This window comes from Triturus cristatus, chromosome 1_1 (genome assembly GCF_964204655.1).
Source record: "Triturus cristatus chromosome 1_1, aTriCri1.1, whole genome shotgun sequence".
NCBI classification, from domain to species: Eukaryota; Metazoa; Chordata; class Amphibia; order Caudata; family Salamandridae; genus Triturus; species Triturus cristatus.
In genome coordinates, this window is record NC_140579.1 from 451,874,567 (window position 1) to 451,893,500 (window position 18,934).

The window sequence follows — 18,934 nt, forward strand, 5'->3', positions numbered from 1 at the left end:
GTGCTGCATCTTTTAGCCCAACACTGACCCTGAAAAGTAATTCTAAGCGTACTTACCAGTAACTTGTATTTCCTTCCATAGGAATCCATTGTGTGGTTTTCACCAGAAAATGTTCTAAGTGTCCATTTTTGAAACGTACAAATATTCGTCTAAAATCACCCTAACTACGAATTCCGATTTACTCACCTGTTATCAGGAGAGAACCCAGTGCTGCATCTTTTAGCCCAGCACTGACCCTGAAAAGTAATTCAAAGCATACTTACCAGTATCTTGTATTTCCTTCCATAGGAATCCATTGTGTGGTTTTCACCAGAAAATTTTCTGTGTCCATTTTTGAAACGTACAAATATTCCTCTAAAATCAGGAGAACTACGAATTCCGATTTACTCAGCTGTAATCAGGAGATAACCCAGGGCTGCATCTTTTAACCCAACACTGACTCTGAAAAGTAATTCTAAGCATACTTACCAGTAACTTGTATTTCCTTCCATAGGAATCCATTGTGTGGTTTTCACCAGAAAATTTTCTGTGTCCATTTTTGAAACGTAGAAATATTCGTCTAAAATCAGCCGAACTACGAATTCTGATTTACTCACCTGTAATCAGGAGAGAACCCAGTGCTGCATCTTTTAGCCCAACACTGGCCCTGAATTGTAATTCTAAGTGTACTTACCAGTAACTTGTATTTCCTTCCATAGGAATCCATTGTGTGGTTTTCACCAGAAAAGTTTCTTAGTGTCCAATTTTGAAATGTACAAATATTCCTCTAAAATCAGCCTAACTACGAATTCCAATGTACTCACCTGTTATCAGGAGAGAACCCAGTGCTGCATCTTTTAGCCCAGCACTGACCCTGAAAAGTAATTCAAGTGTACTTACCAGTAACTTGTATTTCCTTCCATAGGAATCCATTGTGTGGTTTTCACTAGAAAGTTTTCGGTGTTCATTTTTGAAATGTACAAATATTCCTCTAAAATCAGCCGAACAATGAATTCCGATTTACTCACCTGTTATCAGGACAGAACCCAGGGCTGCATCTTTTAGCCAAGCACTGACTCTGAAAAGTAATTCTAAGCGTACTTACTAGTAACTTGTATTTCCTTCCATAGGAATCCATTGTGTGCTTTTCACCAGAACATTTTCTGTGTCCATTTTTGAAACGTACAAATATTCCTCTAAAATCAGCCGAAATACGAATTCCGATTTACTCACCTGTAATCAGGAGAGAACCCAGTGCTGCATCTTTTAGCCCAGCACTGACCCTGAAAAGAAATTCTAAGCATAGTTACCAGTAACTTGTATTTCCTTCCATAGGAATCCATTGTGTGGTTTTCACCAGAAAAGTTTCTTAGTGTCCAATTTTGAAATGTACAAATATTCCTCTAAAATCAGCCGAACTACGAATTCCAATGTACTCACCTGTTATCAGGAGAGAACCCAGTGCTGCATCTTTTAGCCCAGCACTGACCCTGAAAAGTAATTCTAAGCGTACTTACCAGTAACTTGTATTTCCTTCCATAGGAATCCATTGTTTGTTTTTCACCAGAAAATTTTCTGTGTCCATTTTTGAAACGTACAAATATTCCTCTTAAATCTGGCGAACTACGAATTCTGATTTACTCAGCTGTAATCAGGAGAGAACCCAGGGCTGCATCTTTTAGCCCAACACTGACTCTAAAAAGTAATTCTAAGCATACTTACCAGTAACTTGTACTTCCTTCCATAGGAATCCATTGTGTGGTTTTCACCTGAAAATGTTCTGTGTCCATTTTTGAAACGTAGAAATATTCGTCTAAAATCAGCCGAACTACGAATTCCGATTTACTCAGCTGTAATGAGGAGAGAACCCAGGGCTGCATCTTTTTTAGCCCAGCACTGACTCTGAAAAGTAATTCTAAGCGTACTTACCAGTAACTTGTATTTCCTTCCATAGGAATCCATTGTATGGTTTTCACCAGAAAAGATTCTAAGTGTCCAATTTTGAAACGTACAAATATTCCTCTAAAATCAGCTGAACTACGAATTCCGATTTACTCACCTGTAATCAGGAGAGAACCCAGAGCTGCATCTTTTAGCCCAACACTGACTCTGAAAAGTAATTCTAAGCGTACTTACCAGTAACTTGTATTTCCTTCCATAGGAATCCATTGTGTGGTTTTCACCAGAAAAGGTTCTTTGTGTCCAATTTTGAAAAGTACAAATATTCCTCTAAAATCAGCCGAACTACGAATTCTGATGTACTCACCTGTCATCAGGAGAGAACCCAGTGCTGCATCTTTTAGCCCAGCACTGACCCTGAAAAGTAATTCAAAGCGTACTTACCAGTAACTTGTATTTCCTTCCATAGGAATCCATTGTGTGGTTTTCACCAGAAAATTTTCTGTGTCCATTTTTGAAACGAACAAATATTCCTCTAAAATCAGGAGAACTACGAATTCCGATTTACTCACCTGTAATCAGGAGACGACCCAGGGCTGCATCTTTTAACCCAACACTGACTCTGAAAAGTAATTTCAAGCATACTTACCAGTAACTTGTATTTCCTTCCATAGGAATCCATTGTGTGCTTTCACCAGAAAATTTTCTGTGTCCATTTTTGAAACGTAGATATATTCGTCTAAAATCAGCCGAAGTACGAATTCCGATTTACTCACCTGTAATCAGGAGTGAAACCAGTGCTTCATCGTTTAGCCCAACACTGACCCTGAAAAGTAATTCTAAGTGTACTTACCAGTAACTTGTATTTCCTTCCATAGGAATCCATTGTGTGGTTTTCACCAGAAATTTTCTGTGTCCATTTTTGAAACGTACAAATATTCCTCAAAAATCTGGCGAACTACGAATTCCGATTTACTCAGCTGTAATCAGGAGAGAACCCAGGGCTGCATCTTTTAGCCCAACACTGACTCTGAAAAGTAATTCTAAGCATACTTACCAGTAACTTGTACTTCCTTCCATAGGAATCCATTGTGTGGTTTTCACCAGAAAATTTTCTTTGTTCATTTTTGAAACATACAAGTATTCCTCTAAAATCAACCGAACTACGAATTCCGATTTACTCAGCTGTAATGAGGAGTGAACCCAGGGCTGCATCTTTTTTAGCCCAGCACTGACTCTGAAAAGTAATTCTAAGCGTACCTACCAGTAACTGTTATTTCCTTCCATAGGAATCCATTGTGTGGTTTTCACCAGAAAAGATTCTAAGTGTCCAATTTTGAAACGTACAAATATTCCTCTAAAATCAGCTGAACTACGAATTCCGATTTACTCACCTGTAATCAGGAGAGAACCCAGTGCTGCATCTTATAGCCAAGCATTGACCCTGAAAAGTAATTCTAAGCGTACTTACCAGTAACTTGTATTTCCTTCCATAGGAATCCATTGTGTGGTTTTCACCAGAAAATGTTGTGTCCATTTTTGAAACGTACAAATATTCCTCTAAAATCAGGCGAACTACGAATTCCGATTTACTCAGCTGTAATGAGGAGAGAACCCAGGGCTGCATCTTTTTTAGCCCAGCACTGACTCTGAAAAGTAATTCTAAGCGTACCTACCAGTAACTTGTATTTCCTTCCATAGGAATCCATTGTGTGGTTTTCACCAGAAAAGTTTCTTAGTGTGCAATTTTGAAATGTACAAATATTCCTCTAAAATCAGCCGAACTACGAATTCCAATGTACTCACCTGTTATCAGGAGAGAACCCAGTGCTGCATCTTTTAGCCCAGCACTGACCCTGAAAAGTAATTCTAAGCGTACTTACCAGTAACTTGTATTTCCTTCCATAGGAATCCATTGTTTGTTTTTCACCAGAAAATTTTCTGTGTCCATTTTTGAAACGTACAAATATTCCTCTAAAATCTGGCAAACTACGAATTCCGATTTACTCAGCTGTAATCAGGAGAGAACCCAGGGCTGCATCTTTTAGCCCAACACTGACTCTGAAAAGTAATTCTAAGCATACTTACCAGTAACTTGTACTTCCTTCCATAGGAATCCATTGTGTGTTTTTCACCTGAAAATTTTCTGTATTCATTTTTGAAACGTACAAATATTCCTCTAAATTCAGCCGAACTACGAATTCCGATTTACTCAGCTGTCATCAGGAGAGAACCCAGTGCTGCATCTTTTAGCCCAGCACTGACTCTGAAAAGTAATTCTAAGAGTACTTACCAGTAACTTGTATTTCCTTCCATAGGAATCCATTGTGTGGTTTTCACCAGAAAAGTTTCTTAGTGTCCAATTTTGAAATGTACAAATATTCCTCTAAAATCAGCCGAACTACGAATTCCAATGTACTCACCTGTTATCAGGAGAGAACCCAGTGCTGCATCTTTTAGCCCAGCACTGACCCTGAAAAGTAATTCAAAGCGTACTTACCAGTAACTTGTATTTCCTTCCATAGGAATCCATTGTGTGGTTTTCACCAGAAAATTTTCAATGTCCATTTTTGAAACGAACAAATATTCCTCTAAAATCAGGAGAACTACGAATTCCGATTTACTCACCTGTAATCAGGAGACGACCCAGGGCTGCATCTTTTAACCCAACACTGACTCTGAAAAGTAATTTCAAGCATACTTACCAGTAACTTGTATTTCCTTCCATAGGAATCCATTGTGTGCTTTCACCAGAAAATTTTCTGTGTCCATTTTTGAAACGTAGATATATTCGTCTAAAATCAGCCGAAGTACGAATTCCGATTTACTCACCTGTAATCAGGAGTGAAACCAGTGCTTCATCGTTTAGCCCAACACTGACCCTGAAAAGTAATTCTAAGTGTACTTACCAGTAACTTGTATTTCCTTCCATAGGAATCCATTGTGTGGTTTTCACCAGAAAATTTTCTGTGTCCATTTTTGAAACGTACAAATATTCCTCTAAAATCTGGCGAACTACGAATTCCGATTTACTCAGCTGTAATCAGGAGAGAACCCAGGGCTGCATCTTTTAGCCCAGCACTGACTCTGAAAAGTAATTCTAAGAGTACTTACCAGTAACTTGTCTTTCCTTCCATAGGAATCCATTGTGTGGTTTTCACCAGAAAAGTTTCTGAGTGTCCAATTTTGAAATGTACAAATATTCCTCTAAAATCTGCCGAACTACGAATTCCAATGTACTCACCTGTTATCAGGAGAGAACCTAGTGCTGCATCTTTTAGCCCAGCACTGACCCTGAAAAGTAATTCTAAGCGTACTTACCAGTAACTTGTATTTCCTTCCACAGGAATCCATTGTGTGGTGTTCACCAAAAAATTTTCTGTGTCGATTTTTGAAACATACAAATATTCCTCTAAAATCTGGCGAACTACGAATTCCGATTTACTCAGCTGTAATCAGGAGAGAACCCAGGGCTGCAACTTTTAGCCCAACACTGACTCTGAAAAGTAATTCTAAGCATACTTACCAGTAACTTGTACTTCCTTCCATAGGAATCCATTGTGTGGTTTTCACCAGAAAATTTTCTGTGTCCATTTTTGAAACATAGAAATATTCGTCTAAAATCAGCCAAACTACGAATTCCGATTTACTCACCTGTAATCAGGAGAGAACCCAGTGCTGCATCTTTTAGCCCAATACTGACCCTGAAAAGTAATTCTAAGCGTACTTACCAGTAACTTGTATTTCCTTCCATAGGAATCCACTGTGTGGTTTTCACCAGAAAATGTTCTAAGTGTCCATTTTTGAAACATACAAATATTCGTCTAAAATCACCCTAACTACGAATTCCGATTTACTCACCTATAATCAGGAGAGAACCCAGGGCTGCGTCTTTTAGCCTAGCACTGACTCTGAAAAGTAATTCTAAGCGTACTTACCAGTAACTTGTATTTCCTTCCATAGGAATCCATTGTGTGGTTTTCACCAGAAAAGGTTCTTAGTGTCCAATTTTGAAAAGTACAAATATTCCTCTAAAATCAGCCGAACTACGAATTCCGATGTACTCACCTGTTATCAGGAGAGAACCCAGTGCTGCATCGTTTAGCCCAGCACTGACCCTGAAAAGTAATTCAAATTGTACTTACCAGTAACTTGTATTTCCTTTCATAGGAATCCATTGTGTGGTTTTCACCAGAACATTTTCTGTGTCCATTTTTGAAACGTACAAATATTCCTCTAAAATCAGGAGAACTACGAATTCCGATTTACTCAGCTGTAATCAGGAGACAACCCAGGGCTGCATCTTTTAACCCAACACTGACTCTGAAAAGTAATTCTAAGCATACTTACCAGTAACTTGTATTTCCTTCCATAGGAATCCATTGTGTGGTTTTCACCAGAAAATCTTCTGTGTCCATTTTTGAAACGTAGAAATATTCGTCTAAAATCAGCCGAACTACGAATTCTGATTTACTCACCTGTAATCAGGAGAGAACCCAGTGCTGCATCTTTTAGCCCAACACTGACCCTGAAAAGTAATTCTAAGTGTACTTACCAGTAACTTGTATTTCCTTCCATAGGAATCCATTGTGTGGTTTTCACTAGAAAGTTTTCGGTGTTCATTTTTGAAATGTACAAATATTCCTCTAAAATCAGCCGAACTATGAATTCCGATTTACTCACCTGTTATCAGGACAGAACCCAGGGCTGCATCTTTTAGCCAAGCACTGACTCTGAAAAGTAATTCTAAGCGTACTTACCAGTCACTTGTATTTCCTTCCATAGGAATCCATTGTGTGCTTTTCACCAGAACATTTTCTGTGTCCATTTTTGAAACGTACAAATATTCCTCTAAAATCAGCTGAACTACAAATTCCGATTTACTCACCTGTAATCAGGAGAGAACCCAGTGCTGCATCTTTTAGCCCAGCACTGACCCTGAAAAGAAATTCTAAGCGTAGTTACCAGTAACTTGTATTTCCTTCCATAGGAATCCATTGTGTGGTTTTCACCAGAAAAGTTTCTTAGTGTCCAATTTTGAAATGTACAAATATTCCTCTAAAATCAGCCGAACTACGAATTCCAATGTACTCACCTGTTATCAGGAGAGAACCCAGGGCTGCATCTTTTAGCCCAGCACTGACCCTGAAAAGTAATTCTAAGCCTACTTACCAGTAACTTGTATTTCCTTCCATAGGAATCCATTGTGTGGTTTTCACCAGAAAATTTTCTGTGTCCATTTTTGAAACGTACAAATATTCCTCTAAAATCTGGCGAACAACGAATTCTGATTTACTCAGCTGTAATCAGGAGAGAACCCAGGGCTGCATCTTTTAGCCCAACACTGACTCTGAAAAGTAATTCTAAGCATACTTACCAGTAACTTGTACTTCCTTTCATAGGAATCCATTGTGTGGTTTTCACCTGAAAATTTTCTGTGTTCATTTTTGAAACGTACAAATATTCCTCTAAAATCAGCCGAACTACGAATTCCGATTTACTCAGCTGTAATGAGGAGAGAACCCAGGGCTGCATCTTTTTTAGCCCAGCACTGACTCTGAAAAGTAATTCTAAGCGTACTTACCAGTAACTTGTATTTCCTTCCATAGGAATCCATTGTATGGTTTTCACCAGAAAAGATTCTAAGTGTCCAATTTTGAAATGTACAAATATTCCTCTAAAATCAGCTGAACTACGAATTCCGATTTACTCACCTGTAATCAGGAGAGAACCCAGAGCTGCATCTTTTAGCCCAACACTGACTCTAAAAAGTAATTCTAAGCGTACTTACCAGTAACTTGTATTTCCTTCCATAGGAATCCATTGTGTGGTTTTCACCAGAAAAGGTTCTTTGTGTCCAATTTTGAAAAGTACAAACATTCCTCTAAAATCAGCTGAACTACGAATTCCGATGTACTCACCTGTCATCAGGAGAGAACCCAGTGCTGCATCTTTTAGCCCAGCACTGACCCTGAAAAGTAATTCAAAGCGTACTTACCAGTAACTTGTATTTCCTTCCATAGGAATCCATTGTGTGGTTTTCACCAGAAAATTTTCTGTGTCCATTTTTGAAACGTACAAATATTCCTCTAAAATCAGGAGAACTACGAATTCCGATTTACTCAGCTGTAATCAGGAGACGACCCAGGGCTGCATCTTTTAACCCAACACTGACTCTGAAAAGTAATTTCAAGCATACTTACGAGTAACTTGTATTTCCTTCCATAGGAATCCATTGTGTGGTTTTCACCAGAAAATTTTCTGTGTCCATTTTTGAAACGTAGAAATATTCGTCTAAAATCAGCCGAAGTACGAATTCCGATTTACTCACCTGTAATCAGGAGAGAACCCAGGGCTGCATCTTTTAGCCCAGCACTGACTCTGAAAAGTAATTCTAAGAGTACTTACCAGTAACTTGTATTTCCTTCCATAGGAATCCATTGTGTGGTTTTCACCAGAAAAGTTTCTTAGTGTCCAATTTTGAAATGTACAAATATTCCTCTAAAATCTGCCGAACTACGAATTCCAATGTACTCACCTGTTATCAGGAGAGAACCCAGTGCTGCATCTTTTAGTCCAGCACTGACCCTGAAAAGTAATTCTAAGCGTACTTACCAGTAACTTGTATTTCCTTCCATAGGAATCCATTGTGTGGTTTTCACCAGAAAATTTTCTGTGTCCATTTTTGAAACGTAGAAATATTCGTCTAAAATCAGCCGAACTACGAATTCCGATTTACTCAGCTGTAATGAGGAGAGAACCCAGGGCTGCATCTTTTTTAGCCCAGCACTGACTCTGAAAAGTAATTCTAAGCGTACTTACCAGTAACTTGTACTTCCTTCCATAGGAATCCATTGTGTGGTTTTCACCTGAAAATGTTCTGTGTCCATTTTTGAAACGTAGAAATATTCGTCTAAAATCAGCCGAAGTACGAATTCCGATTTACTCACCTGTAATCAGGAGAGAACCCAGGGCTGCATCTTTTAGCCCAGCACTGACTCTGAAAAGTAATTCTAAGAGTACTTACCAGTAACTTGTATTTCCTTCCATAGGAATCCATTGTGTGGTTTTCACCAGAAAAGTTTCTTAGTGTCCAATTTTGAAATGTACAAATATTCCTCTAAAATCTGCCGAACTACGAATTCCAATGTACTCACCTGTTATCAGGAGAGAACCCAGTGCTGCATCTTTTAGCCCAGCACTGACCCTGAAAAGTAATTCTAAGCGTACTTACCAGTAACTTGTATTTCCTTCCATAGGAATCCATTGTGTGGTTTTCACCTGAAAATTTTCTGTGTTCATTTTTGAAACGTACAAATATTCCTCTAAAATCAGCCGAACTACAAATTCCGATTTACTCAGCTGTAATGAGGAGAGAACCCAGGGCTGCATCTTTTTTAGCCCAGCACTGCCTCTGAAAAGTAATTCTAAGCGTACTTACCAGTAACTTGTACTTCCTTCCATAGGAATCCATTGTGTGGTTTTCACCTGAACATTTTCTGTGTCCATTTTTGAAACGTAGAAATATTCGTCTAAAATCAGCCGAACTACGAATTCCGATTTACTCAGCTGTAATGAGGAGAGAACCCAGGGCTGCATCTTTTTTAGCCTAGCACTGACTCTGAAAAGTAATTCTAAGCGTACTTACCAGTAACTTGTATTTCCTTCCATAGGAATCCATTGTGTGGTTTTCACCAGAAAAGGTTTTTAGTGTCCAATTTTGAAAAGTACAAATATTCCTCTAAAATCAGCCGAACTACGAATTCCGATGTACTCACCTGTTATCAGGAGAGAACCCAGTGCTGCATCTTTTAGCCCAGCACTGACCCTGAAAAGTAATTCAAAGCGTACTTACCAGTAACTTGTATTTCCTTCCATAGGAATCCATTGTGTGGTTTTCACCAGAAAATTTTCTGTGTCCATTTTTGAAACGTACAAATATTCCTCTAAAATCAGGAGAACTACGAATTCCGATTTACTCAGCTGTAATCAGGAGACAACCCAGGGCTGCATCTTTTAACCCAATACTGACTCTGAAAAGTAATTCTAAGCATACTTACCAGTAGCTTGTATTTCCTTCCATAGGAATCCATTGTGTGGTTTTCACCAGAAAATTTTCTGTGTCCATTTTTGAAACGTAGAAATATTCATCTAAAATCAGCCGAACTACGAATTCTGATTTACTCACCTGTAATCAGGAGAGAACCCAGTGCTGCATCTTTTAGCCCAACACTGACCCTGAATTGTAATTCTAAGGGTACTTACCAGTAACTTGTAATTCCTTCCATAGGAATCCATTGTGTGGTTTTCACTAGAAAGTTTTCGGTGTTCATTTTTGAAATGTACAAATATTCCTCTAAAATCAGCCGAACTATGAATTCCGATTTACTCACCTGTTATCAGGACAAAACCCAGGGCTGCATCTTTTAGCCAAGCACTGACTCTGAAAAGTAATTCTAAGCGTACTTACCAGTAACTTGTATTTCCTTCCATAGGAATCCATTGTGTGCTTTTCACCAGAACATTTTCTGTGTCCATTTTTGAAACGTACAAATATTCCTCTAAAATCAGCCGAAATTCGAATTCCGATTTACTCCCCTGTAATCAGGAGAGAACCCAGTGCTGCATCTTTTAGCCCAGCACTGACCCTGAAAAGAAATTCTAAGCGTAGTTACCAGTAACTTGTATTTCCTTCCATAGGAATCCATTGTGTGGTTTTCACCAGAAAAGTTTCTTAGTGTCCAATTTTGAAATGTACAAATATTCCTCTAAAATCAGCCGAACTACGAATTCCAATGTACTCACCTGTTATCAGGAGAGAACCCAGTGCTGCATCTTTTAGCCCAGCACTGACCCTGAAAAGTAATTCTAAGCGTACTTACCAGTAACTTGTATTTCCTTCCATAGGAATCCATTGTTTGTTTTTCACCAGAAAATTTTCTGTGTCCATTTTTGAAACGTACAAATATTCCTCTAAAATCTGGCAAACTACGAATTCCGATTTACTCAGCTGTAATCAGGAGAGAACCCAGAGCTGCATCTTTTAGCCCAACACTGACTCTAAAAAGTAATTCTAAGCATACTTACCAGTAACTTGTACTTCCTTCCATAGGAATCCACTGTGTGGTTTTCACCAGAAAATGTTCTAAGTGTCCATTTTTGAAACATACAAATATTCGTCTAAAATCACCCTAACTACGAATTCCGATTTACTCACCTATAATCAGGAGAGAACCCAGGGCTGCGTCTTTTAGCCTAGCACTGACTCTGAAAAGTAATTCTAAGCGTACTTACCAGTAACTTGTATTTCCTTCCATAGGAATCCATTGTGTGGTTTTCACCAGAAAAGGTTCTTAGTGTCCAATTTTGAAAAGTACAAATATTCCTCTAAAATCAGCCGAACTACGAATTCCAATGTACTCACCTGTTATCAGGAGAGAACCCAGTGCTGCATCTTTTAGCCCAGCACTGACCCTGAAAAGTAATTCAAAGTGTACTTACCAGTAACTTGTATTTCCTTTCATAGGAATCCATTGTGTGGTTTTCACCAGAAAATTTTCTGTGTCCATTTTTGAAACGTACAAATATTCCTCTAAAATCAGGAGAACTACGAATTCCGATTTACTCAGCTGTAATCAGGAGACAACCCAGGGCTGCATCTTTTAACCCAACACTGACTCTGAAAAGTAATTCTAAGCATACTTACCAGTAACTTGTATTTCCTTCCATAGGAATCCATTGTGTGGTTTTCACCAGAAAATTTTCTGTGTCCATTTTTGAAACGTAGAAATATTCGTCTAAAATCAGCCGAACTACGAATTCTGATTTACTCACCTGTAATCAGGAGAGAACCCAGTGCTGCATCTTTTAGCCCAACACTGACCCTGAAAAGTAATTCTAAGTGTACTTACCAGTAACTTGTATTTCCTTCCATAGGAATCCATTGTGTGGTTTTCACTAGAAAGTTTTCGGTGTTCATTTTTTAAATGTACAAATATTCCTCTAAAATCAGCCGAACTATGAAATCCGATTTACTCACCTGTTATCAGGACAGAACCCAGGGCTGCATCTTTTAGCCAAGCACTGACCCTGAAAAGAAATTCTAAGCGTAGTTACCAGTAACTTGTATTTCCTTCCATAGGAATCCATTGTGTGGTTTTCACCAGAAAAGTTTCTTAGTGTCCAATTTTGAAATGTACAAATATTCCTCTAAAATCAGCCGAACTACGAATTCCAATATACTCACCTGTTATCAGGAGAGAACCCAGGGCTGCATCTTTTAGCCCAGCACTGACCCTGAAAAGTAATTCTAAGCGTACTTACCAGTAACTTGTATTTCCTTCCATAGGAATCCATTGTTTGTTTTTCACCAGAAAATTTTCTGTGTCCATTTTTGAAACGTACAAATATTCCTCTAAAATCTGGCGAACAACGAATTCTGATTTACTCAGCTGTAATCAGGAGAGAACCCAGGGCTGCATCTTTTTTAGCCCAGCACTGACTCTGAAAAGTAATTCTAAGCGTACTTACCAGTAACTTGTACTTCCTTCCATAGGAATCCATTGTGTGGTTTTCACCTGAAAATTTTCTGTGTCCATTTTTGAAACGTAGAAATATTCGTCTAAAATCAGCCGAACTACAAATTCCGATTTACTCAGCTGTAATGAGGAGAGAACCCAGGGCTGCATCATTTTTAGCCTAGCACTGACTCTGAAAAGTAATTCTAAGCGTACTGACCAGTAACTTGTATTTCCTTCCATAGGAATCCATTGTGTGGTTTTCACCAGAAAAGGTTTTTAGTGTCCAATTTTGAAAAGTACAAATATTCCTCTAAAATCAGCCGAACTACGAATTCCGATGTACTCACCTGTTATCAGGAGAGAACCCAGTGCTGCATCTTTTTACCCAACACTGACTGAAAAGTAATTCTAAGCATACTTACCAGTAGCTTGTATTTCCTTCCATAGGAATCCATTGTGTGGTTTTCACCAGAAAATTTTCTGTGTCCATTTTTGAAACGTAGAAATATTCGTCTAAAATAAGCCGAACTACGAATTCTGATTTACTCACATGTAATCAGGAGAGAACCCAGTGCTGCATCTTTTAGCCCAACACTGACCCTGAATTGTAATTCTAAGTGTACTTACCAGTAACTTGTATTTCCTTCCATAGGAATCCATTGTTTGGTTTTCACTAGAAAGTTTTCGGTGTTCATTTTTGAAATGTACAAATATTCCTCTAAAATCAGCCGAACTATGAATTCCGATTTACTCACCTGTTATCAGGACAAAACCCAGGGCTGCATCTTTTAGCCAAGCACTGACTCTGAAAAGTCATTCTAAGCGTACTTACCAGTAACTTGTATTTCCTTCCATAGGAATCCATTGTGTACTTTTCACCAGAACATTTTCTGTGTCCATTTTTGAAACGTACAAATATTCCTCTAAAATCAGCCGAAATACGAATTCCGATTTACTCACCTGTAATCAGGAGAGAACCCAGTGCTGCATCTTTTAGCCCAGCACTGACCCTGAAAAGAAATTCTAAGCGTAGTTATCAGTAACTTGTATTTCCTTCCATAGGAATCCATTGTGTGGTTTTCACCAGAAAAGTTTCTTAGTGTGCAATTTTGAAATGTACAAATATTCCTATAAAATCAGCCGAACTACGAATTCCAATGTACTCACCTGTTATCAGGAGAGAACCCAGTGCTGCATCTTTTAGCCCAGCACTGACCCTGAAAAGTAATTCTAAGCGTACTTACCAGTAACTTGTATTTCCTTCCATAGGAATCCATTGTTTGTTTTTCACCAGAAAATTTTCTGTGTCCATTTTTGAAACGTACAAATATTCCTCTAAAATCTGGCAAACTACGAATTCCGATTTACTCAGCTGTAATCAGGAGAGAACCCAGTGCTGCATCTTTTAGCCCAGCACTGACCCTGAAAAGTAATTCAAAGCGTACTTACCAGTAACTTGTATTTCCTTCCATAGGAATCCATTGTGTGCTTTTCACCAGAAAATTTTCTGTGTCCATTTTTGAAACGTACAAATATTCCTCTAAAATCAGCCAAAGTACGAATTCCGATTTACTCACCTGTTATCAGGAGAGAACCCAGGGCTGCATCTTTTAGCCCAGCACTGACTCTGAAAAGTAATTCTAAGAGTACTTACCAGTAACTTGTCTTTCCTTCCATAGGAATCCATTGTGTGGTTTTCACCAGAAAAGTTTCTTAGTGTCCAATTTTGAAATGTACAAATATTCCTCTAAAATCTGCCGAACTACGAATTCCAATGTACTCACCTGTTATCAGGAGAGAACCCAGTGCTGCATCTTTTAGCCCAGCACTGACCCTGAAAAGTAATTCTAAGCGTACTTACCAGTAACTTGTATTTCCTTCCACAGGAATCCATTGTGTGGTTTTCACCCAAAAATTTTCTGTGTCCATTTTTGAAACATACAAATATTCCTCTAAAATCTGGCGAACTACGAATTCCGATTTACTCAGCTGTAATCAGGAGAGAACCCAGGGCTGCAACTTTTAGCCCAACACTGACTCTGAAAAGTAATTCTAAGCGTACTTACCAGTAACTTGTATTTCCTTCCATAGGAATCCACTGTGTGGTTTTCACCAGAAAATGTTCTAAGTGTCTATTTTTGAAACATACAAATATTCGTCTAAAATCACCCTAACTACGAATTCCGATTTACTCACCTATAATCAGGAGAGAACCCAGGGCTGCGTCTTTTAGCCTAGCACTGACTCTGAAAAGTAATTCTAAGCGTACTTACCAGTAACTTGTATTTCCTTCCATAGGAATCCATTGTGTGGTTTTCACCAGAAAAGGTTCTTAGTGTCCAATTTTGAAAAGTACAAATATTCCTCTAAAATCAGCCGAACTACGAATTCCGATGTACTCACCTGTTATCAGGAGAGAACCCAGTGCTGCATCTTGTAGCCCAGCACTGACCCTGAAAAGTAATTCAAAGTGTACTTACCAGTAACTTGTATTTCCTTTCATAGGAATCCATTGTGTGGTTTTCACCAGAAAATTTTCTGTGTCCATTTTTGAAACATACAAATATTCCTCTAAAATCAGGAGAACTACGAATTCCGATTTACTCAGCTGTAATCAGGAGACAACCCAGGGCTGCATCTTTTAACCCAACACTGACTCTGAAAAGTAATTCTAAGCATACTTACCAGTAACTTGTATTTCCTTCCATAGGAATCCATTGTGTGGTTTTCACCAGAAAATGTTCTGTGTCCATTTTTGAAACGTAGAAATATTCGTCTAAAATCAGCCGAACTACGAATTCTGATTTACTCACCTGTAATCAGGAGAGAACCCAGTGCTGCATCTTTTAGCCCAACACTGACCCTGAAAAGTAATTCTAAGTGTACTTACCAGTAACTTGTATTTCCTTCCATAGGAATCCATTGTGTGGTTTTCACTAGAAAGTTTTCGGTGTTCATTTTTGAAATGTACAAATATTCCTCTAAAATCAGCCGAACTATGAATTCCGATTTACTCACCTGTTATCAGGACAGAACCCAGGGCTGCATCTTTTAGCCAAGCACTGACTCTGAAAAGTAATTCTAAGCGTACTTACCAGTCACTTGTATTTCCTTCCATAGGAATCCATTGTGTGCTTTTCACCAGAACATTTTCTGTGTCCATTTTTGAAACGTACAAATATTCCTCTAAAATCAGCTGAACTACGAATTCCGATTTACTCACCTGTAATCAGGAGAGAACCCAGTGCTGCATCTTTTAGCCCAGCACTGACCCTGAAAAGAAATTCTAAGCGTAGTTACCAGTAACTTGTATTTCTTTCCATAGGAATCCATTGTGTGGTTTTCACCAGAAAAGTTTCTTAGTGTCCAATTTTGAAATGTACAAATATTCCTCTAAAATCAGCCGAACTACGAATTCCAATGTACTCACCTGTTATCAGGAGAGAACCCAGGGCTGCATCTTTTAGCCCAGCACTGACCCTGAAAAGTAATTCTAAGCGTACTTACCAGTAACTTGTATTTCCTTCCATAGGAATCCATTGTTTGTTTTTCACCAGAACATTTTCTGTGTCCATTTTTGAAACGTACAAATATTCCTCTAAAATCTGGCGAACAACGAATTCTGATTTACTCAGCTGTAATCAGGAGAGAACCCAGGGCTGCATCTTTTAGCCCAACACTGACTCTGAAAAGTAATTCTAAGCATACTTACCAGTAACTTGTACTTCCTTTCATAGGAATCCATTGTGTGGTTTTCACCTGAAAAATTTTTGTGTTCATTTTTGAAACGTACAAATATTCCTCTAAAATCAGCCGAACTACGAATTCCGATTTACTCAGCTGTAATGAGGAGAGAACCCAGGGCTGCATCTTTTTTAGCCTAGCACTGACTCTCAAAAGTAATTCTAAGCGTACTTACCAGTAACTTGTATTTCCTTCCATAGGAATCCATTGTATGGTTTTCACCAGAAAAGATTCTAAGTGTCCAATTTTGAAACGTACAAATATTCCTCTAAAATCAGCTGAACTACGAATTCCGATTTACTCACCTGTAATCAGGAGAGAACCCAGAGCTGCATCTTTTAGCCCAACACTGACTCTGAAAAGTAATTCTAAGCGTACTTACCAGTAACTTGTATTTCCTTCCATAGGAATCCATTGTGTGGTTTTCACCAGAAAAGGTTCTTTGTGTCCAATTTTGAAAAGTACAAACATTCCTCTAAAATCAGCTGAACTACGAATTTCGATGTACTCACCTGTCATCAGGAGAGAACCCAGTGCTGCATCTTTTAGCCCAGCACTGACCCTGAAAAGTAATTCAAAGCGTACTTACCAGTAACTTGTATTTCCTTCCATAGGAATCCATTGTGTGCTTTTCACCAGAAAGTTTTCTGTGTCCATTTTTGAAACGTACAAATATTCCTCTAAAATCAGCCAAAGTACGAATTCCGATTTACTCACCTGTTATCAGGAGAGAACCCAGGGCTGCATCTTTTAGCCCAGCACTGACTCTGAAAAGTAATTCTAAGAGTACTTACCAGTAACTTGTCTTTCCTTCCATAGGAATCCATTGTGTGGTTTTCACCAGAAAAGTTTCTTAGTGTCCAATTTTGAAATGTACAAATATTCCTCTAAAATCTGCCGAACTACGAATTCCAATGTACTCACCTGTTATCAGGAGAGAACCCAGTGCTGCATCTTTTAGCCCAGCACTGACCCTGAAAAGTAATTCTAAGCGTACTTACCAGTAACTTGTATTTCCTTCCACAGGAATCCATTGTGTGGTGTTCACCAAAAAATTTTCTGTGTCCATTTTTGAAACATACAAATATTCCTCTAAAATCTGGCGAACTACGAATTCCGATTTACTCAGCTGTAATCAGGAGAGAACCCAGGGCTGCAACGTTTAGCCCAACACTGACTCTGAAAAGTAATTCTAAGCATACTTACCAGTAACTTGTACTTCCTTCCATAGGAATCCATTGTGTGGTTTTCACCAGATAATTTTCTGTGTCCATTTTTGAAACATAGAAATATTCGTCTAAAATCAGCCAAACTACGAATTCCGATTTACTCACCTGTAATCAGGAGAGAACCCAGTGCTGCATCGTTTAGCCCAATACTGACCCTGAAAAGTAATTCTAAGCATACTTACCAGTAACTTGTATTTCCTTCCATAGGAATCCACTGTGTGGTTTTCACCAGAAAATGTTCTAAGTGTCCATTTTTGAAACATACAAATATTCGTCTAAAATCACCCTAACTACGAATTCCGATTTACTCACCTATAATCAGGAGAGAACCCAGGGCTGCGTCTTTTAGCCTAGCACTGACTCTGAAAAGTAATTCTAAGCGTACTTACCAGTAACTTGTATTTCCTTCCATAGGAATCCATTGTGTGGTTTTCACCAGAAAAGGTTCTTAGTGTCCAATTTTGAAAAGTACAAATATTCCTCTAAAATCAGCCGAACTACGAATTCCGATGTACTCACCTGTTATCAGGAGAGAACCCAGTGCTGCATCTTTTAGCCCAGCACTGACCCTGAAAAGTAATTCAAAGTGTACTTACCAGTAACTTGTATTTCCTTTCATAGGAATCCATTGTGTGGTTTTCACCAGAACATTTTCTGTGTCCATTTTTGAAACGTACAAATATTCCTCTAAAATCAGGAGAACTACGAATTCCGATTTACTCAGCTGTAATCAGGAGACAACCCAGGGCTGCATCTTTTAACCCAACACTGACTCTGAAAAGTAATTCTAAGCATACTTACCAGTAACTTGTATTTCCTTCCATAGGAATCCATTGTGTGGTTTTCACCGGAAAATCTTCTGTGTCCATTTTTGAAACGTAGAAATATTCGTCTAAAATCAGCCGAACTACGAATTCTGATTTACTCACCTGTAATCAGGAGAGAACCCAGTGCTGCATCTTTTAGCCCAACACTGACCCTGAAAAGTAATTCTAAGTGTACTTACCAGTAACTTGTATTTCCTTCCATAGGAATCCATTGTGTGGTTTTCACTAGAAAGTTTTCGGTGTTCATTTTTGAAATGTACAAATATTCCTCTAAAATCAGCCGAACTATGAATTCCGATTTACTCACCTGTTATCAGGACAGAACCCAGGGCTGCATCTTTTAGCCAAGCACTGACTCTGAAAAGTAATTCTAAGCGTACTTACCAGTCACTTGTATTTCCTTCCATAGGAATCCACTGTGTGCTTTTCACCAGAACATTTTCTGTGTCCATTTTTTAAACGTACAAATATTCCTCTAAAATCAGCTGAACTACAAATTCCGATTTACTCACTTGTAATCAGGAGAGAACCCAGTGCTGCATCTTTTAGCCCAGCACTGACCCTGAAAAGAAATTCTAAGCGTAGTTACCAGTAACTTGTATTTCCTTCCATAGGAATCCATTGTGTGGTTTTCACCAGAAAAGTTTCTTAGTGTCCAATTTTGAAATGTACAAATATTCCTCTAAAATCAGCCGAACTACGAATTCCAATGTACTCACCTGTTATCAGGAGAGAA